This window comes from Simochromis diagramma, unplaced genomic scaffold (assembly GCF_900408965.1).
Source record: "Simochromis diagramma unplaced genomic scaffold, fSimDia1.1 OVJJ01000339.1, whole genome shotgun sequence".
NCBI lineage: Eukaryota > Metazoa > Chordata > Actinopteri > Cichliformes > Cichlidae > Simochromis > Simochromis diagramma.
In genome coordinates this window covers 49,308-64,967 of record NW_024386762.1, presented here as the reverse complement: position 1 = coordinate 64,967, position 15,660 = coordinate 49,308, and the positions used below count along the sequence as shown (strand labels likewise).

Below are 15,660 nucleotides of genomic sequence, written 5' to 3'. Positions count from 1 at the left end.
CTGGCGTAAATTTTCGACCATCTCACACTTCTGTTTAATCAGTTTTCTGTTTGACGTTTATTCAGCTGTGTGAAAACCCCGGAGGAATCCTCCCGAGGGATTAATAAAGTTTTATTTAATCTAATCTAATCTAATAACTTTAATCTCAGCCAAACCGATTTACTCACGAACAAATAAAACCCAATAACAATAACATGTTTCAGTTATTTAAGTGACTTATATATCATGTTTAACCTGAGTAGCGAAAGACCGCGGGGGTTTGAAAACGATGTTCCAGGAGTTTGCTGTTCTCCCCGGCTCAGATATTTGAAGTTTACACAGCTATATTGTCGCCTGAAAATATGTTAAAAGTTTATTTTGTGACCCAGAAAGAGTAATAAGAGTAAAATTAAAACCAAGTAGCTGCAGTAGTAGTATCCATTGTTGGAAACTGGAATTGGCTGGGCCAATCTGGGATATGGTTTTTCAATTTTGTTGTCCGGGTGGAAAATCGGGAGAAATTGGGGAGAATGGTGGCTCCGGAAGACTTTTGGTAGCGGCACTGAAATTCGGGATTCTCCCGGAAAAATCGGGAGGGTTGGCATGTATGCATGTGAATCAACATTGCAGTTATTGTTGACAGCAGGCCTAAAATTTTATGATATTGGATCATGAAACTGTCCTCAGATATTAAATGTAAATGATTTGTTGCTGCCACAGGATTAGTCTTTCCTGCTTTGGTTTTGATGGAGCTGATGGTCTGTAGGAACAATGATATTCTCCTCAGAGAGGTGCAGTATAAAACAGGACTTTCCTGCATTAAAAGACATCCAGCGTAGTGTTCTTACTCTACCTAAATGGATCTGTTACATTAGTAATATATGGGAGTTGTATTTAAGTCCTTTTCACATGAGGACACTTACCTTATTTTGTGCTTTACTGATGAGTGGTTGGTTAATCTGCAGTGGTTGAAGTATGTGTCAGTCGTCTGGAAGAGAAGGTGTAGAAGACGTCTTTAATGAATGTAATGCTCTGAAGGTGTCAGCGATTACTGTGAATTCATAGTAAAACTGGATTTCAATGAAAAGTATATTTACATTTGAGCATAAATCCATAAATTTGGTGTGTATATATATACATAATATAAATAAAACATTCTTACCAATTGAGGAGTGAAGACTTGATGAGCAGAGATCACATCTGGTGCAGCTCAGACACGCTGTTCTGTCACAGAAGCAGAAGAACTGACACTTTGCTCTGGAGGCTTCAGTTTTTATACATTTTAAGTAGCTCCAAAAATAATCAAGACCTACGTCACTAGTGCACCAATTGTAACACACTTCTCTTTTTGTGGTTCAGAAAAACATTGCAAATATGAGGAGAAATGACCACAATAGCATGCAGATGTGCTTTGTTATTCACAGCTGAGTCCTGCAAGCAGTTCCTGTGGCCAAACTATTGACAATGTCTTTAAATTATTTTTCTTTACATAAATAAACTGAGTGCACCTAAGAATTGCAGGCAATTGCTTTTCAGTTTTACATTTCAAATAAGGATCCAAATGCAGACACAACAGAGAAAAGGGAAGAAAAAGTTTATTTAATTAAAACAAAAGTCAAGGCTCAACACAGGCAGGAGAAAAACTAAATATACCAAAATTAAATAAGGACATGGAAAAAAAGCACACAAGGGACTGGAGATGCAACTTCACATGGCAGAAATTTCTTATTGAAAAGAAATTTTAAAAGACTCCTAAAATGTAAAATAAAGACACTGAAATCATCAAATAAGAACCTCCAGCAGGTTAAGATTACTGCATTATTAAAAAATGTAATGAGATTACAGTAACAGTTTGTAACACATTCCTTGTGCTCAGGACATCTTTAACATGAGTTTTCAGGGGACAAAGACACAAACAAAACAAACATATGACACACAAATAGTCAGGTCTGTTTTTTACAGATGCAGAGCAACACTAACATCTGCATTCACTTCTACTCAGTGAGCAATACACATATTATTAAAGTTATATGAAATTATGAACTTCTTTACCTTTTGTGACACTAATTCTGTCAGAAAACAGTGGAACATTTAGATCAACAATTTAATTCTGAAATCCTAATCTTTGAAAAGCAACACTGTTAAATCATTGAAAAGATTTAATTGTGCATGTCAATACAAATGTGACCTAGGGGTTTGACTGTCTGGTTATAGCTACATGGGTTTCTTTTAGCTTGCAGGTCTTTCACAGAAGAACAAAAAACACCCCTGAAGGCTCAAGATTTCTGATGGTCAGTGCAACCTCACACACTAAGTTCGTCTAACCATCAGATTTCAAACAATTGAAACACAGTAAGTTATTGTTTTTTATGTGTCATGATGATAGATTCATTTACGGGTATCACAATGCTCATATCTGAAAGTAAACTGTGATACATATCCCCAACTAAGGTTACTACTAAATGAAGGATCTGTCACGGAGCAGTCGTAGTGTGCTGTGGAGCAGGCAGGATGGAGGACCCACACACAGGACTCGTAACCAAGAGGTTAACTTAAAGTGCAGTTTATTCACCAGGATGACTCATCAGAGAAATAAACATTACTGAAACAACCAAAATCATGAACATGAAACTAGACTGAACACTGGAACCTAAACATAGAGAACCCATAGGAACAGGACTAAGAGCATGAACAACTGCCAAACACAGCACAGGGAGGACGTGAACATCAACAGAATACATGTACCAGAGTTACGTATTTAAAATACAAAATATGAGTAACTGTATTCCGTTACAGTTACAGTTTAAAAACTGTAACGGACTGTGAGCTCAGGAGTCGCTGACAGTCCCCTCTGAGGCCTTCCCAAAATTGCAGCCTAAATTCATGCTCCAGCCATCTGCCATTATCTACAAGAAATGCTGTCAAACCTAAAATGAGGATGTGGTCTCTGTCAGAATTAATAATTTAAGATTGTCATTTGTGCTAAGATATATACAACCATTTCTTCTATGTGTCCTAATATGGTTGTCATTGTGCAGAAAGAGCTCGATCAGCTTTAGTTCCATTACTTGCGTGTGTGCTGATTAAAATAAAAATGTACCTTTGTGCAGACAGGAAGCAGCCTCGACGCAATAATTTCCCATTATAGCTTTAGAAACCAGACTGTTCTGTTCTATTAAAGTGCAAGACTTCACACCTCCGCCACAAGATTGGTTCAGATCTCTAGGCTCGTATATTTCTAAATTCCTTTGGAAAAATAAACCCCCACGTATAAGCTTAAAAACACTACAAGAGACCAAGGATAAAGGAGGACTAGAACTGCCTAACTTTCAGCACTACTTCTTAGCCAACAGGCTTCAGTTTATCTCAGGATGGCTAAAACACACCCTCTTAGATGAACCTTGGCTAGATGTAGAACAAGCACTCTGCAATAATCTAGAGATCTCAGACCTACCATTTATCAGCTCAAACATCCAACGACATGAATGCTTTAAAAGCATCAACATCAGCTCTTCTCTGACAGCATGGTGGGAGTTTCTAAAATTGACGGCGTCCTCACTAATCCCATGCAAACGTACACCTAACTAGAACAACCCTGACATATTACAAAACAATAATATGATAAACTTTTCAGATTGGAGTGGTAAAGGAATCAAATATTTAGAACATATACTAGAAGGAACAGAATTTATTTCATTTGACAGACTAGTTACACAATATGGGATCAACAAGAAAAGATTTTTAGAATATCAACAAATTAAATCCATAGTAAAAAAGAAATTTAAACCGGGTCAAGTTGAACTACAAACACCACCAAGTGTGGTTCAATTTCTTACTCTTAAAACCCCCAAATTACTATCCAAAATATACAGAATGCTTTCTAAAACAGATGAATCAATATCACTTCCTATTGCAAAATGGGAAGCGGATTTATCAGTTAACTTAGACCTAAACTTCTGGTCTCAGATTTGCTTAAAAACCTTTCATCTAATTAGAAATCCCAGTCTTCAATTAATTCAATACAAAATATTACATAGAGTACACTATACAGGTCATCGGATGTTCAAGATGGGCTTTACGTCTACCAACAACTGCTCACACTGCCAAACCAATTCACCGGACAATTATATCCACGCTCTTTGGTTCTGTCCACCAGTTCAGAAGTTTTGGCGCGAGATATGTGACGACTTATCAAAGTGTCTGAAATGTAACATTCCAACTTCCCCCTTAGTGTGTTTGTTGGGCAGCTTAGATAATGTCACTTCAGAAAAGAATATCGCCCATATGGTTTTCACTGCCCTATGCATAGCCAAGAAAACAGTCCTCATGAACTGGAAAAATAAAAAGAATCTTAATTCTAACCAATATAGAAATTATCTATTAGATTACATTAGTCTTGATACAGCCTCTGCCACCACATCAGATCAATTGCTCTGGGCTCCTTTGATCAGCTCCATCACCTAGTGGGGGTGGGGGGGTCATAGTCTGGTCCCGCCTTCACTGTTGTGATTGGTGTGGGGGTAGGGACAGGCTTAGGGCATCGGGGGGTTCCCCGGAGGCATCTTCCTTGGGGGGCTCAACCCGGGGTAGCGGTCATGTCTGGTTAGGGGCTCTGTTGGCTCTCAGGTGACTGTTTCCTTGTGGCTGCGTGCAGCGGGGCTAGGGGAGGGTCTGTGCTGACGGACGTGGGTTACTGACCTGGTAGCCTGGCTGGCCCTGGGTGGGTCCGGGATGGGCGTGAGGTTCTGGGGGCGCTCCGTCTCTGGGCTGGGGCCCTGGCCGGGCCTCGGGGGCTTGGGTCCTGGTTGGTGTGTTGCCGGGGTTGTGGGCGGGTGGGTGCATGGGGGCCCAGCCCTGGCGCAGGGTGCCGCCGGTGCGTCGAGCCACCTGGGGGGCCCTTCAACTGGTGGGGGAGATTGTCACACCTTGCAGGAGCTTTCCTCTCTTCAGGAACTCTCTCTGCAGGAAGGGGAGATACAGGAGAGGTGGAGGAAGATCTCAACCTGGGCGTCTATGTAGTCTGGAAGATGAGTGGATGGTGGGGTGGGTGCAGTTTTCTCTGTGGTGGGGTTGGGTGGACTGTCCCGGGCTCTGTGGGGCCGGGAGGCGCTGCTGCACTGGGCGCCGGTCTGGATGGGCCTGGGCCCTCTTTCCCTGGCGGGTCGCGGAGTATGGGGGTGCTGTTGCCAACTCCTCAGTAAGGAAAATCGCTATTGGCTGTCCTAAAAGTCACTAGAAGTCGCTAAATGACGCCATCGCCTAATTTGCATAATTGGTCATGCTAATGTAATTGTAACCTACGTTGTTGAAGAGAGAAATAACAACGTGGAACAAGACATAAAGTGAGTAAAGCACGTCTTAAATGCATTTAGAATTTATTTAGAACTACAAATTAAATTTCTTTTAGCAATTATTGTTTTTTAATGTCACAATTCCAACCCTGCTCCTTTACCCGGGTTTGGACCGGCAAAAGTGACCCGAAATAGGCACTCTGGTGGAGTTACTTTGTGTGTGTGTGTGTGTGTGTGTAAGTAGTTTTAAAACGTGTGTGTGTGTGTGTGTGTGTAAGTAGTTTTAAACCTTGTGATCCACGAAACAGCATCACTGTAAAACAAGAATTGACTGCGTTACAGTCAGTGCGGGAGCGGCGGCTTTGCTCGTGCGCGATTCATTTGCAGTTTGGATGCATGGGTGTGAACCGATAGCAGCTGGGGAGGACTATCCTCCTCCGCCTGTGAGCACTTTGGCACGAGCGAGGTGCCCACGGCAGCATCCGCTGCTTGCTGAGAGTAAGAGCAATACGTGCTTTCACGCCAAAAAGTCATCATAAATAAGTCGCCAATAACACCAGAAAAAGTTGCCAGATTTGTCGCTAGTCGCTTTTTAGAAAAAAAGTCGCCCTAGGGGTCTGAAAACTCGCTAAATATAGCAACAAAGTCGCTAAGTTGGCAACACTGCTGGACATAGCGTAAAAGAGTTAGTAGTTTATTTTCTTACTACCTGTACTTTATTGAAGATTACTTGTATTTGCTTAATTGTTTACTAAATGTTTGAGGTGTGAAATTAACCGCAATGGTGCAAAATATGGGTGTGTGTGGTTGGAGGATGTGTTCTTGCGTGCATGTGCGCGTGCGCACACGAGGGGGGGGGGGGGGGGGAGCGCGAACATTTTTCTTGTAAAACAAAGGGGGGCCCAGCAAAAAAAGTTTGGGAACCACTGCAGTAAGGACATCTCCTGGTTTCATCTTCATGTTTCCCACTCACCAGATAAACAAACCATATCATGACCAGCAGCTTTTACAGCTGTGGCTCCAGCAAACAGCAGCTGATACTAGAAATTAATATTAAATAAATCTAACAACAGCTGATCAAGTTTAAACATGCTGCTGCTGTTTAACGCGACATCCGCTGGTTTCCTCTTTCTGGCGCAAAGTGGGCGATAAATAAACGAGAGAAAAGCCGATCAGCTGAGCATTGATCAGTTTCATGATTGAGCAGCAGGAGAGGCAGGGAGAGAGAGAGGCAGTCGCTCCATATATCGGTTGTAAAGCTTAACGTGGGAATGCTTTACAAACATTAAGAGATGAACTTAGGGTTGCCAACCGTCCCTTAAAAAACCGAATCGTCCCGTGTCCCGTGTCGAGTATGAGAATTCAGATTACCGCTCATCTCATTGGTCGAGGAAAGGTCGCTTGCGGAGAAAATACCGGAAGACAACGGATGACCACAACAAGAAGCATGGCCAACAGGGAAACAAACGCCGACACTGCGGTGCAAGTCTCGGACGACAGTACACCTAAAGCTGGGCAGACACTGTGCGATTTTTTCAGTCACGTTATTCAGCTCCTGCTCAAACTGCACGATTGACTCGCAGGGGTTAGAAGTTGGTAGGTCACGATGCAGGTCTCACACTATACGACCCGATGCTCTGATGCGACCTGAGTGCTCACACTGTGCCTCCATAAAATGAAGGTTATAACAGAAATTCTGTCGCTCGCTCTCCCTCTCTGTCTTTCACTCACACAGACACACCACCACCATCAACTTTGCTAAATTGCTAATGAAAAACATTGATCAGGCAGCTGTGATTGAGCAGCAATGTAAATCCAACTATTTTCACGGTTGTTGTGGTCGTGATCATTTTGTGATGCCACATCGAAAAGGCTCGAATGAGCTTTCCAAAGTTCTACAAGTTGTGCCTCCATCGCTTGTGTCCAGATCACACGCTGCACAGCCGTGCTCCATCTTTTTCATCGACGTTTACGTGTTTGCGCGTGAGCAGTGTGAGCAGCTGTGGTGACACAGCCGCTTCTCGTTACCCCACGTATACTACACGATACACGATGAAGGCCAAAATCGGGCCGATCACCAATTCGGTCGCACGACTCAAAATTCGGCTCAAAATGGGCCAAAAATGGCACAGTGTGAGCCTAGCATTAGAGCAGCAATGTTTGTTCCCCTCAGAGAAAGAAAAAAAAAGGCTGCAAAAGTACAGGGAGGAATGGGAAAAGGAAAACACCTGGCTGGAAAAGTGCACGATAACACCTATAAAGCGCACTGCACTGTGTGCCGGCGCACTTTTTCCATAGGCATGCTTCTAGTGGTGGGCACATGAAGAACATGAGGGGCGTGACAGCTCGGGGAACCCTTAACCAATTTTTTGTCCACCAGGCCACGGCAGAAGCAGATAAGGTATGTAAACACTGGTTTGTTTTTTTTAAACCCTCTGGTTAAGGTTAATATGGGCATGTGCAGTGAATATCAGCGCTATGTGGCCAGAAGTGTGATAATATAATTTATTTTGTGTAATAAACAACTGCAAGGATAGATGATTACAACAAATAGATCACTAATACATAAAAGTAATACATAGATGAATAATGATGATGAGTTAAGATGCGTAATCATGGGAACAAGCGGGTTTACAAACAGGAGCAGCTGATTAGCATTAGAAAAGCTGAAATAATACCTCAACTGAAGCCAATTGTACTAAATGCACTATATGTGCACTGTTACAAGAATGTTTTTCATTCTATTGTTTTCTATTAATTTATATGATTTTAAGTTAAGCAGGACAGAGTTCTTTTAAAGAAAGATTTACTTATATTCTCAAAAGCTAAGCATGACAGGCTTCTGTTTAAGAAAGAGACCTGTTTTACTGAGTTAATGTTGTCATTTTGAGCTAAAAATAAATGGCTAAATGATCATTTGTTTCCCATATGGTCATATCACAAAGAATATGCATCTGCTTAAATCAAATTCAAGTCAAATGGTTAAAAAATAATTTCACACACAAAAAAAAGAGCTACCACACTGGGAAGGGTGAAGATAACTGGGTTGCCCGGCCCTGGCCACGAGGTGTCCCTTATTTATTTTTCAGGGAGTTGGCAACCCTAGATGAACTTACACACGTGCTTTACTTCTCTCTGGGATGACTTCCTCGGAGATGAAATGCTGGTTTGGTAGCGAGGCTACAAATGCACACAGCCGCTCTATCACGTGACACGTACTGCTGCCACGTGCTACGGTTATGGTCTGAGTTACGCCATGTCGCAAGTTCTGTGAGGTGCTTTTTTGATATTTAATGGATCGGATTACATTTTTTATTTCTCTCCGATATCCGATCCAGTAATTTACGTCAGTATTGGACCGATACCGATACGCAATATCAGATCGGTCCATCTCTAGTAATAACCTCTCCATCTCTGGAGAAAAACCCTTTCACGTGGTACTAAGAAGGCAGGGGTTTAAGGGTATCCCACAGAAAGCCTGTAAAGATTTGGATAGATGCACCTCTGCTTAGATTATATAGATTAGGTGTTGTTGTACCCCAGTTGCTCGGCACACACAAAAAAAGAGGTGAAAAAGGTGAATCTCCAACATGAGCAGAAGAATTTTGCAGGGATCCAATAGCAGATACAGTGGTCCCTCACTGTTTTGCAGATTTTTTCTTTTTTGTTGCATTTTTTATTTATTTTTTTAAGTGCATTGTATTCTGCGTCCTGACTGGCTGTAGGCAATTAGACCATTGTCAATCAATCTCGTGTTGTGTCTCCTGTACAGTACAGAATGCGTTCAGCTGGTCAAATTTACATAAAGCTTCGATCGCTAGCAGTGTGACTCTGACGTGCTGTACTGTATGTTTGTAAGTTTTCTCCCCAACAAACACAACAATGTCGACAAAACATCGTCACCGGCGGGTGCCTTTGGTTTCCTTCTATAACACTGGACTTATTTTTCTACAAGACTTTGAGAGTGTTCAAACAAGAGAGAAAAGTGTGAAAATGTTCATGCCTGCCTGGGAAAAGTGTATAAAGTGTGTAGTGAGGGGTTTTACAGCCTTAAAACATCTATAATAATTGTAAAAAGTAAAGTTGGCTACTTCATGGATTTCACCTATCAGTGACTCCTGCGATAAACGAGGGACCACTGTATATGGTCATTAATCACACCAGCACTCAAACCACTTTCTGAAACAGCAAGACTCTAATAATTTTCTTATCAGAGACATTACTCACTCTTAAATAAGCAAGCCTTGATACGTGCTTCATAAAAAACGTACTGGATTTCTCCACAAATGTTCAGTATGTCCCATCATCATTTATTTTCCTGTGTGCAGATCCCGTGGAGAAAACAATGTTGTGGTGAGCTGTTCAGGATTAATTCCACAGTGTGTGAAGTGTGAAGTGGTTTGGATCTGTCAATGCCCTGTGGAATATCGCTCACTATCATAATGAACAATAAACTCATTTTTAACTTTGTTTCTTGAAAGGATATATTTTGCAAACTCTTGAGTCATGAGTTCTGTAGCTGCGTCTTTGGCTCAGTGAATTTGAATATCTTACTTTCACAGCTGTCTGTTGCTTACGTATCTCTGCTCAGATATAGCATTCTCATTTCTGGTTTTTTAATCAGTATAAACTGGTTTGTAAGGAACTTACAAAGCAGTTTCACCACTGAGCACCATATATGGTTAGTCTTTCTTTTACAGGCATTTATCAGAAATGCATCATCACTACCAGTATGAAGACAATGACTGCAGCGCTATTTGATCAGAATATGTTGTCTTTATATTGCTTGTTTTATGCTAGCATCTTCCTGCAATTGGGGCCTTCATTTGTTTCTCTATTTGGCTCCAGGAAGCCAACTATAAAATACCACAAGGTCAAATATCAACCATGGCTTTCGCTCTAGCATCCACATCACATAGACTATCTACTCTTTTTATGCGGTACATGATCCCAGTTGTAGCAGAGTAACAAGCACGTTACACGTTTTAAGATTACTTTGATGCTTTTTTTTCTGATTTTGAAGTTTTCTCAGGTGTATGTTCAGGACAATTACTGGAAGCCACATTTCCTTACCCTTACCTCTAATGAATCTCTGTAGCCAATAAAGGCACAAATACTGCTGCCCTCAGTTCTTATTCCCAACACGTAACATACCAACAGTTTGTCATGGCCTGAGGCATCTCATAGTAACGTGAAAGGTATCTTTCTGCATCCTTATGAGATGCTCCAGATTCCCATTTGAAAACAACCGAATGCTGCTCGCAGCAGTAAGACACACTTGGAGCAGAGGCTCCTAACATTAACTCTAACCATAACTTTAACCTTAACCCTATCAGGTCTTGTTTTACAAAGCGATTCATGATCAGAACAAAAAACACATTTACATGTATAGATTCATTCCAAACGGCTCTCATGCCTCCAAACGCATACTGATGATTTGTCACATAGCATCGTTACCTGTTGGGATGAGAACGTGTTGTTTCCAAAGCACCACAAATTGGGGTGTCTGTAGCTCAGGTAGAGCAGGAAACCTACTAATCAGAAAGTTGCTGGTTCAATCCCCCTCTGCTCCAGCCTGCATGCCAAATATCCTTGGGCAAGATACTAACCCCAAGTTGCTCTCCGATGCATCCATCGGGAGGATGAATGCGTATTAATGTTAGATAGAAAGCACTTACAGAGAAAAAAGAAGTGATTGGGTGAATGAGGCAAGTTGTAGAGAGTAGAAAGGTTTTATATAAGAATCAGTTCATTTTTATATTTCAGATTTATTTTCAGTTTTCTACTTTTTACATGTAATATTGATGTACATGTATCACACCTAACTCGGTGACAGCAAATTTGAACAACTGTAATCATTTCTTTCCGGCATCTGAAATATTAGTTTAGTTTGGGGTTGTTGGTTTTTTTTGTTTCCTTTTGGCTCCTGATATTAGTCAACTACTATTTGTCAATGTTGAATAATGATAAATGAATTATCTACAGTTGCCTCAAAGCGGTTTATAATGCAATTTCACCAGCTGAGACCACATCCTCTTTTTAGGTTTGATAGCATTTTTAGTAGATAATGGCAGATGGCTTGAGCATGAATTTAAGCTGCAGTTTGGGGAAGGTCACAGAGGGGACAGCCAGCGACTCCTGAGCTGTGCAAATCGCCGAGTGCTAATGAGAAGTAAACGAATTGGAAAAAGGAGGGAGTGCGGGACTCAAAAGCAAGAACATACAGCCTGTAGTGCTGAGTGAAAACAAATATGTTCAAATTATACATTTTCACAATTTATTATCAAATGGTCAGAATTTCAAAGTAGTTTTACATGACGCCATGGACCTCCATCTCTCTGGCTCAAAGACAAAGAGCAAGAAAAAACAAGAGGATGCAATGACAGAAGAAGCTGTGTCAACACACAGCTTCGATGGAAATGATGATGCAGCTTCAATAAGTGGTGCAAAAGTGAACATGAACGGTGCTCTGAGCTGAAACTGCTTTGCAGATCCCAAAATGTTGATTCTGAAAACGTTACATCCAGATGAAGAGAATCAAAGTTTTCGTTATATGGATGCTTGAGCAGCGTTTGATTAAATGAACAATAACTGCTCTTATTTGAATAAAGGAAAAAAAATGAGTACAACATAATATCTGAACAGAGATATAACATGTGCTAAATTAACATTCACTGAGCCAGCCACTTGCTTGCATGAGATCTGAGACACTGGAAGCAGCAAAACAGCTTGTAACATGTTGTTATGTTTGATTCAGGTGGACTAAAGAGTCTAATACGGGTAAACTTTTAATGATATCAATAAATGAAGGACTGCAGTCCACTTTAGCTAACTAAAGATCCAGAGGAGGCAGAGCATTAACAAGAACACTGTCAGTGTCTGTGTGTCATGGTTCTGGGTCTTTGTCCCAGAGTTTTGTGTTGGTGGACTTTTGAATGTTGCTTCATCATTATTGTTGTGTTCTTATACTGACTGAAGTTTCCTAGTTTACTTTTCCTGCATTCGTGAATTTTCTGCTTATTGTTTTTTCTGTGTCTCCTGTGGATGTCAGTCTTGTTGTCACGTAACGTCTGTCATAGAGTTCGTCTCTGTGTTCTGTCCTCGGCGTCCCCTTAGTGTCCCCAGCCCGTCTTGTGTCTCCCTCTCGTTGTGTCTTAGTGCTGTCTCTGGGTTTTGTCTCCTTTACCTGTTTCCAGTGTCCCTCTCTTTGTGTGTTGTCCTTGTCTCCCCAGTCCGTCGTGTGTTCCTATGTTTGTTTATTTCCATCCTAGTGTCAAGCTAACGTGTCCTTATCTCAGTCTCTGTGTTCGTGCTACTTCTTGTCTTATTTTGATAATCCTAGTCTGTGTTCCCATGTTTGTCCACTCCCTGATCACCCCTCAGTGTATATACTGTCTCTGTTTTCCTCTGTCCTTTGTCAGAGTGTCTGTTCACCTACCCCCTGTGTCTCCATATTCCCAGTGTTCAAGGTTTCCGAGTGTTTTCCCAGTTTAGGTTTTCATGGTTGGTTCTGTTTGCTACTCAGCCAGAATAAACAGCTCGCTCTTTTTAAAAGTAGGCTCCAGAATGGATGATGGCATGTTCGCATGTCTTTATGCAACACTGAGTGTGCTGAACTAAAGGTAGGCCTAGTTTCATTTTCATGGTCATTAATATCAAGACAATGATTACGCCTTATTCTGATTATTTCTCCCTTTTGGAGGTGTAACGTTTACATGAGGGGTGTAGGAACATTTCCCCCTAAATATTTGTAGATACATTTTTGTTGAAGTCACAGTTTTTGTCGTATTGATGATGCAGCTAGAATAAGTGCTTTTAAATAAAAGAATAACCATTCAAAGTGCTCAGTGGTGAAACTGTAACTCTTTCAGAGTTTGACAGCTGGACAAGTGATGCCGTATTTAAAGAAACATGAGATGAGTGCAGCATATTATCTGAACAGAGATCATTCAATGAGCAAGAATAAACACTGAAAGAGAAACACTTCACTGTTGATTATCATATGAAGTCTAATGAAAGCTGTTAATCTGTTAATATCCTGTTAATCTGCATACAGCAAATACAGAACATGCCACTTTAAAGCATCCAGCAAAGTGATAACTGTCCTCTGCCCACTAAGTAGTGACTCTACAAAATATTATTTTCAATATCATCTTTATATTATATTTATATTATATTTAGTTATTCTCCAGCGCAACAATGTAAGGAGCTCTGTGATTGGTTAGGAAAGGACAGACTGGCCACCTGGATTTTTCTTCACTGCACATTGATCCATAGCTTTGCTCTGTAAAGGCTAACAAAGTGCTTTTGCTTTACAAAGACATTCAGCGTCGGTATTCACTCTTTTAAAATGCCACTGAACACTGGAGTGAAATGGAGCCCTGATCCTCAGAGTTTTATTGTTGCTAACATTTCTTATAGATAGCACAGATAGTGCCCCACTGCAGTAATCACTCATGTCTAGATATTCCTGTTAAAAGGAGTTTTTCCTCCCCACTGTAACATGGCAAACATAGCAAACGAATAATCCAGCTGAAGCTTCAGACAGCCGTCAGACAGTGAAACACTGCCATCTGCTGGACGCGAATAACACAGACGCTGCTTTGACGGGTGAGGGAGTTTCAACAAGTCTGCAACGACTCAAGCATCAAACTACAGAACTATTGTAGCGGACATGGTGCTCTAATGACTTCATTAACGCAGGTCAGAAAGGATCAAACATATCAATAAATTATAAAACACAAAACGTCTCTTATTGCCCAGGGCTCAGGAAGTGAGTGTGTTAATTCAATTCAATTCAATTCAATTTTATTTATATAGCGCCAAATCACAACATAAGTCGCCTCAAGGCGCTTCATGTTACTTATAGCCTATTAATAACACTTAAACCCCCGCGGAGCATCATTTTGTGATTCCTACCTATAAAACCCGGGGAGCAGTCAAATGGTGGAAGTGGAAGCTAAATTGGCTAGTCATTCATATGTATATTAGGCTGTTACCTGGGAATTCTGGAGGGAGGGGAGTGGGGGTGTGTGATTGAGGGCGTGGGGGAGGGAGCTGCTAAAAGCTGTGAACTTCCCTTTTGTGTTTCATCTTGATGCATTCTCAATCATCCAGGGAAATAAATCTCCAAAAGTCACCAACTTGGAGTGTTTCAGTTTGCCATCTTAGGGAGAAATCAACACACATGGGTGTAGGTCCTTTGTTGCTGAGATTTATTGATAAAAACAGTACAAAAAACCAACCATTTGTACACATATTTATAAATAATGATAAAAAGTGAGTGAGTACAAACAATTCAACATTTTCAGCAATCACTCACAATCCTGGCACTGCCATGGTACCTGTAGTCTGCATTTACCACATGTGTATCTGTAGCAGTGAACACATCGCACAGTGGCCTGATTGTTCTTGCAGTTGTGTTTGACCTGACACGTGGCTCTTTTTCCAGGGCTCGGTGTGGAGGTTTGTGCCCGAAGCAACTGTTCTTTTCTTGCCTTCTTCCCAGCTACATGAGAGCGAGCCAACTCTGTTGCAAGCGCCACCAGGAAGTCCACCCGTCTTTCCTTCGTCCCGGTGCATGCTTGATACAGCACATGTGCATTCAGTGCTGCCATGTCAATCATGTTATAAAACACGGCGACTGGCCAGCGCCGTGTTCCTTTGCGGACAGTGTACTCCCGAACCATCTGGTCCATCACATCCACGCCACACTTTGTTTACATTTAGTTTTTGCTTTACTGATGAGTGGCTGGTTAACCTGCAGTGGTTGAAGTATGTGTCGGTCGTCTGGAAGAGTAGGTGTAGAAGACGTCTTTAATGAATGTAATGCTCTGAAGGTGTCAGCGATTACTGTGAATTCATTATAAAAGTGGATTTCAGTGAATAAAGACAGGCCCTCATGGTGAAGCTCAGGTGTCCATAAAGTGTAACAGGAGAGCTTTGTCATACTTTCAGATATTTTACATGAGCCAGTCTTTCAAAAATTACATAAATAAATCATTCATTCATTCATCCACAGGAAACACAATGCTCATATCTGAAAGTAAACTCTGATATATATCCCCGACTAGAGTTACTACTAAATAAAGGATCGCCCCAAAATGACTAAATATATAAAGACACTCTCCAGAAGAAGTTAAAGGGATTTTGTTTATTGTACAAGCAATATCTTCATAAGAGTTACAAATTCTGCAGACATATTACCTTCTTACTGAACCTGAATAACTCACACACAGACGTGTCTGCTGCTTATCTTTGTTCAAACATGATGTTTTATCTTCTCTTCAAAACACATTACTCATCTTTCTGGCATCGTGTTACATGAAAACACCTGCATTCTACCTGTGTCATTGTACCACAAAGACAATGATTGCAACACTGTGCTTGC

General features: G+C 41.2%; 1 long non-coding RNA gene across 1 annotated transcript; it reads right to left on the bottom strand.

Moving 5' to 3' along the window:
* Positions 1 to 911: 911 nt before the first annotated feature.
* LOC120732161 lies at positions 912 to 1,269 on the bottom strand. The gene is made up of 2 exons (XR_005695538.1): positions 1,142 to 1,269; positions 912 to 967 (listed from the first exon to the last, which is right to left on the bottom strand). It is a non-coding gene; the product is annotated as an uncharacterized LOC120732161 (long non-coding RNA).
* Between the last annotated feature and the right edge of the window lie 14,391 nt (positions 1,270 to 15,660).